The sequence below is a fragment of the Ursus maritimus genome (genome assembly GCF_017311325.1).
Source record: "Ursus maritimus isolate PB19 chromosome X unlocalized genomic scaffold, ASM1731132v1 scaffold_X1, whole genome shotgun sequence".
Lineage (NCBI taxonomy): Eukaryota > Metazoa > Chordata > Mammalia > Carnivora > Ursidae > Ursus > Ursus maritimus.
Genome location: NW_024423319.1, coordinates 66,033,838 through 66,041,196, shown reverse-complemented (window position 1 = coordinate 66,041,196; position 7,359 = coordinate 66,033,838).

Genomic DNA, 7,359 nt, shown 5'->3' with positions numbered 1-7,359 from the left:
CTGTTTTGTAGTTGTTTTGTTTCTTTCTTCCTCTATTGCTGTCTTCTTTTGTGAACTGATGATTTCCTTTTGTTGTATGCTTTGACACCCTTTATCTTTTAGAGTCTACACCAGGTTTTTGTTTTGTGGTTACTATGAGGTTTACACAAACGATCATATATATATGTCTGTTTTATGTTGATAGCAATTTAACTTCAATCATATACAAAAATGCTAATCTTTTACTCTCCTTTTATGTTTTTGATGTTTCTATTTATATTATTTTTATATCATTTTTTATATCATTTTGTATTATGTATTCATTAACAAATTGTTTAGCTATAGACAATTTTAATACTTTTTTACTTTAACCTTTATATTAGAGTTCAGTAGTTACCACACTGCCATATTACGGTATTATTCTGAATCTGACTAATCTGACTATATGCTTACCTTTACCAATATATTGTATATTTTCAAAAGTGTTCATATTATCAATTAACATCCTTTTGTTTCAGTTTGAAGAACTCCTTCCAGCCTTTCTACTTTAATTTCTGAAAGACAACTTTGATGTATCAAGTATTCTTGTTTGGCAGTTTCTTTCAGCACTTTGAATACATCAACCCATTCTCCTCTGGTGGGCAAGTCCTCCACTGAGGAATCTACTGATAGTATTATGATGATTCCATCATAGGAGATAATTTTTTTCTCTTGCTGCTTTTAAAATTCTGGCTTTGATTTTAGTTTTATGTGTTTTGGTGAAGATTAATATGGGGTGACCTGTTAGCTTCATAAACTTATATATTCAGATCTCTTCCCAGGTTTGTGAAGTGCTCAATCATTATTTCTTTAAATAACATTTTTACCCTTTTTTCCTTCCACTCTTCTACTTCTGGTACTCCAGTGTTGCATACAGTATTTCTCTTGATGGTGTCCTATAAGTCCCATAAGCTTTTTTTTTTATTTATTTTCATTAATTTTTTTCTTTTTGCTCCTATGATTGGATAATTTCAATTGATATGTCTTCTAACTCACTGATTCTTTGTTCTGTTTGGTGAAGACTGCTATTGAAGTTCTCTATTAAATTCTTTAGGTCACTCAGTTCTAAAATTTCTGGTTAGGTCGTTTTTATGTTTTCTATCTCTCCATCGAACTTCTTTTTTTTTTTTTTAAGATTTTATTTATTTATTTGACAGAGAGAGCCAGCGAGAGAGGGAACACAAGCAGGGGGAGTGGGAGAGGAAGAAGCAGGCTCCCAGCGGAGAAGCCTGATGTGGGGCTCGATCCCATAACGCTGGGATCACGCCCTGAGCCGAAGGCAGACGCTTAACGACTGAGCCACCCAGGCGCCCCTCTCCATCGAACTTCTTATGCTCTTAATTGAACTTCTCATTTTGTACTTGTATTGTTTTCTGGATACTATTAAGTTGTTTATTGGTATTCTCTTGTAGCTCTCTGAGCATCTTTGGAACAACTATTTTGAATTATTTGCTTTGAAATTCCTTGATCTCCATTTTTTTTATAGCCAGTTAATGAAAGTTTACTGTATTTCTTGGAATCATGTTTCCTGATTCTCCTTGATCCCCTTAGACTTGCATAAGTGTCTGCATATTTGAAGAAGGAGTTATAACTTCCAGACTTTATGGACTGACTTCAGTAATGGAAGTCTTTCATGTGCAGGTGGGAGGCATTCTGGAGTGTGCTGGGACTCCATGTCTAGTGGTATGAGGTACCAAGTTCAGGGACATGTTGAGGCACCAGATCCAGGGGTTTGTGATGTGTCTTCAGCTCAGGTCATTGGGGTCCATACCATCAACAACTGTGTGGTCCTTGGCAAATACTGTGGGGGGTCCCCAGTGACTGCAAGGGCTGTTGGGTTCCTCAATGGTGCCCTCAGTTCCAGTGGCTAAGAACAAGGGCAGGCAGCAGTGGGGTCAGAGCTGGTGGTGTGCACATACTCAGCTGCAGGGGCCAGTAGTAGGTACCCGTGTAGTGGCAAAGACTGGTTGCAGATGCTCATGTAGTGTTGGCGGCCAGCAAGGCAACCTGGGCCAGGGCCAACTGCAGGTTCACTGGTAGATGTGGGGGCTCTAGCTCTCAGTGTGTTCTCCTGAGGTGGCACACTCACCCTTTGAGCATGTGTACTGCAGTGGAGTCTGATGACAGGCATTAGGCTGGTGGCATCCATGTGTACGGCTGGAGGTGGTAGCTACAGGTGTGGTGGTGCAGGCCAGTGACAGAAGACAGGACCTAATCTGGTCCCATAAGCAGTTATGGAAACCCTTGCTGTCAGTGTGTTTTCTTGTGGTTATTCAGTCTCCCCCCCCAGGCAAGCGCATTGTAGTGGAGGCTGATGACATATATCAGGTTGGGGGTGTGCTGTGCAGATGCACAGCTAGAGTGGCTATCCCTGAACATGAACACAGTGGTAGGGGTGGCGGTGTGTGTTTAGGCTAGCATTTTACATCCATGCAGCCAGAGGCCTGAGCTGGCTTCTGGTGCCAATTGGTCTTTGTTCAGGATGGGGGGAGGTTGCAGGGAGACACTCAGGTGGCTGATATTTGCAACTGTGAATACTTGTGGGGCAAAAGCCAGTGAAATATGCAGGGAGTCTATGGCATCAGTAGTGGCTGGTGGTTTCACCAGTGGTGAAATCTGCTGTTTGTCTGCAGAGCTGGTCTCTGTGATCCACCAAGCTCTTGCTGTGTGGCTGCTATTAATAATCCCTGCTTTTCTCCCTTGTTCCTAGCCATCTCTATACATCTGAGCTTTGCTGCTCTGGGTGGGGTGAAACCAAAGCAGGATCTTTGTGTGGTGCCTTAAAATGCTGGGCAAGCCAATTGTTCACCCAGTACCTTTTTCCCTGGTAAGGGGAACTTTAGCTGGGAAGTACCCTATTGGCACTGAGCAATGCTGGCCTGGAAGGTGGGATGATTCAGGCAAAATGAAGTTGTCTTCCTTCTCTTCTTATTACAATTATGGTAGTTTTTTGTTTGTTTGTTTGTTTGTTTGTTTGTTTCCACTGTGTTGCTAAAATTTCTTCAGTGGATTCTAGGCTCTTCCAGACTGTTTTTGTTTGTGGATAACTGTCTACTTATAGATCTTTGTTGGGGGATGATGAGTCTGTGATCTCCTATATCACCATTTTGGGTTTTTTTATACTTTGTTGAAAGTGGAGGTATTAAAGCCTCCTACTACTATTGTATTTCTCCCTTCAATTCTGTAAGAGTTTGCTTTATATATTTAGGAGTTTTCTTTTCTTGTATTGCTTTTGCCTGGTTTTGGTATTATGTTAGTGCTGGCCTCATAGAATAAGTTAGGAACTATTCACTCTGCTTTTATTTTTTGGAAGAGATTGTAGGAATTGGTATAATTTCTTCCTTAGATGTTTGGTAGAATTCACCAGTAAACCCATTTGGGGCTGGTGCTTTCTGTTTTGGATGGTTATTAATTATTGATTTAAATTCTTTAATAGATATATACATATTCAGATTGTCTATTCTTGTTTCAGTCTTGTTAGATAGTATCTTTCAAGGAACTGGTCCATTTCATCTAGGTTATTAAACTTGTGGCATAGAGTTGGTCATAATATTCCTTTAGTATTCTTTTAATGTCTGTAGAATCTAGTGATTTCCTGTATTTCATTTCTGACATTAGTAATTTGTGTATTCTTTCTTTTTCCTTAGTTGGCTGGCTAGAGGCTTATAAATTTTATGGATCTTTTCAAAGATCCAGCTTTTGGTTTTGTTGATTTCTCAATTGATTTCCTGTTTCCAATTTCATTAATTTATGCCCCAAATTTTTATTATTTCCTTTCTTGTTTACTTTGAACTTTATTTTTTTCCTTACTTTTCTAGTAAGGTGAAAGTTTAAATTATTGATTTTAGATCTTTTTTCTAGATATGCATTCAATGTTATAAATTTCTTTCTAAACACTGCTTTCACTGTATCCTAAAAAATTGGTAAGTTGTATTTTCATTTTCTTCAAAATAGTTAAAAATTTCTCTTGAGATTTCTTCTTTGACTCATATGTTATTTATTTTTATTCTTTATCTCCTCCCTTTATTTTTACCCTTTTCCCAAAAGCTTTTTTAAAATTATGTTCAGTTAGCCAGCATATAGTACTATGTAAGTTTTTGTTGTAGTGGTCGATGATTCATTAGTTGCACGTAACACCCAGTGCTCATCCCAACATGTGCCCTCCTTAATACCCATCACCTGGTCACCCCATCCCCCCAACATCCCTCCTTTCTGTAGCCCTTAGGTTGTTTCTCAGAGTCTAGAGTCTCTCGTGGTTTGTCTTCCTCTCTGATATCTTTGCATTCAGTTTTCCCTTCCTTCCTCTGTGGTTCTCCACGCTATACCTAATGTCCCACATATGAGTGAAAACATATGATAATTGTCTTTCTCTGCTTGACTTATTTCACTTAGCATAATCCCCTCCAGTTCCATCCATGTTGATGCAAATGGTGGGTAGTCATCCTTTCTGATGGATGAGTAATAGTCCATTGCATATATGTACCACATCTTTTTTATCCATTCATCTGCTGAAGGGTGTCTCAGTTCCTTTCACACTGGCTATTGTGGACATTGCTGCTATGAACATTGGGGTGCAGGCACCCCTTCTTTTTACTACATCTGTATCTTTGGCGTAAATACCTAGTAGTGCAGTCGCTGGGTCATAGGGTAGTTCTATTTTTAACTTCTTGAGTAACCTCCATACTGTTTTCCAGAGTGGCTGTACAAGTTTGCATTCCCACCAACAGTGTAAGATGGTTCCCCTTTCTCCATAACCTCGACAACACTTGTTGTTTCCTGTCTTATTAATTTTGGCCATTCTAGCTGGTGTAAGGTGGTATCTCATTGTGGTTTTGATTTGTATATTATTTAGAAGTGTGTTTTTAAATATGGTATTTTTCAGCTATCTTTCTGTTATTGATTTTTAGATTAATTCCATTGTGATTTGAGCACAGACATTATATGATTTCTGTTTTTTGAAGTTCATTAAGGTAGGTTTATGGTCCAGTCTGTGATCCACCTTGGTGAACATTCCATGTGAGCTTGAGAAGAATGCTTATTCTGATACTGTTAGATGAAATAGTCTATAGATGTCAATTAGATCCGATTGATGGTATTGTTAAGTTCAACTATGCCTTTACTGATTTTCTGCCTGTTGAATCTTTCCATTACTGAATAGAAGGTTGTTAACGTTTCCAACTATAATAGTGAATTCATCTATTTTTGTGATTCTATCAGTTTTTGCCTCGTGTATTTTGATGCTGTGTTGTTAGGTGCATACACATTAAGAATTCCTATGCCTCCTTGGAGAATTGACTCCTTTATCATTATGTAATACCACTTTTTATCCTTAATGATGTTATTTGATCTGTTCTGTTTGAGATTAAGTAGCTACCCCAGTTTTTTTTTGCTGAGTGTTAGCATGTCATTTATTGTTTCCTCTCTTTAATTTAGAAAAATTAATTTGTAAATTTATCTGTGCTTTTATATTTAAAATAAATTTTTAGGACAACATATAGTTGAGTATTTTTTTATTTATGCTGACAGTCTCTCTTTTAATTAGTATATTTAGACATTTGACATGATGATTTAAGGGATTATTGATATAGTGTTAACATCTGCTATATTCATTACTGTTTTTATTTATTGTCCTTATTCTTTGTTTTTACTTTTATTTTTCATTCTTTCCACCTTTTTTCTGCTTTTGCTGGTTTTAATTGAGCATTTTATATGATTCAGTTTTGTCTCTTTTCCTAACATGTCAATTATTTGTGTTAAAAAGAAGTTTTTGGTGGTTTTCTATAGTTTACAATATACATTTACAATGAATCCAAGTTCACATTCAAATAATACTATACCACTTTTTGGGTAGTGCAAGAATCTTATAACAAAGTGTTCCTAATTCTTTCCTTCTGTCTTTTGTGTCATTACTGTCATTTCATTTCACTTATGTATAAAGTATAATCATTGAACACATTGTTGCTATTATTTTGAATAAATTTTTATATATTAGATCAATTAAGAATAAGAAAAATGTTTTTTATTATACCATCACTTATGCCTTCTATAACACTCTTCCTTTTATTAAGATTTTATTTTTTTAAGTAATCTCTACACTCAATGTGGGACTCGAACTCACAACCCCAAGACCAAGAGTTGCATACACCACCAAATGAACCAGCCAGGCACCACTTCTCCTTGTTTTCATAGATCCAAATTTCTGACTTATATATGTCTTATATCATTTTCCTTCTTTCTGGAGAACTTCTTTTAACATTTCTTCCAAGGATGGTCTACTGGCAACAAGTTCTCCCAATTTTTGTCTGAGAAAGTCCTTTTTTATTATTTTATTTTTGAGGGATAATTTCACTGGACACAGATTTCTAAGCTGATGGATTTTTTTTCTTTTGATAATCTCAGGACACTTTCTTCTTGTTTGCATAGTTTCTGAAGAGAAGTTTGATGTAGTCCTTATCCTTGCCCTTTTATAGGTAAGGTGCTTTTTTTCCCTCTGGCTTCTTTCAAAAATTTTTTTCCTATCTTTGATTTTCTGCAGTTTGAATGCGATATGCCTAATTATACTTTTTTTGGCATTTATCTTGCTTTCTGCTCTCTGAGATTTCTGGATGTTTGGTTTAGTGTCTGATGTGAATTTTATGAAATTCTCAGTCATCATTGCTTCAGGGATTTCTTCTGTTCCTTTCTCTATTCTCCTTCTGGTATTCCCATATTTAAAAAACTGTGTTTGTTTGTTTGTTTTGCTTGTTTGTTTGTTTTGTTTTTGCCTTTCAGAATGCCTTCTATTTTTTTTTTTAACCAGACATGATTTACTGGGTAAAAGGACCTGGGATAAATTGGCTTTCATTAATGTAGTAGTAAGGTATGGGGAGAGGGGAAACATTCCATGGACCTGTAATTAGGTCTCAGTCTTTTAGTAAGCCTAAAATGTTACACATTTTGTAGTTACTGTCCCACAGTTCTTGGATATCCTGTTCTGTTCTGGGTTTTTTTTTTTTTTGTTTTTTTTTTTTTCATTTTGTTTTCAGGTTTGGAAATTTCCATTGGCATATCCTCAAGAGCACTGAATATTTCCTCAGCTACGTCCAACATACTGCTGAGCTCAACAAATACATTTTAACAGCTTTATTGAAGTATAATTGAACAGAAAAAACTGCACATTTTCATATATTCAACTTGATGAGTTTGGACATATTCACCCACCCATGAAACCATCACCATAATCAAGGTAATAGGCATTCATCACCTCCAAACATTTTCTTGGATCTCTTTGTTTTGCTTTGTTTTGTTAACATGAGATCTACTGTCTTAATTTTTTAAATGTACAATACAGTATTGTTAACT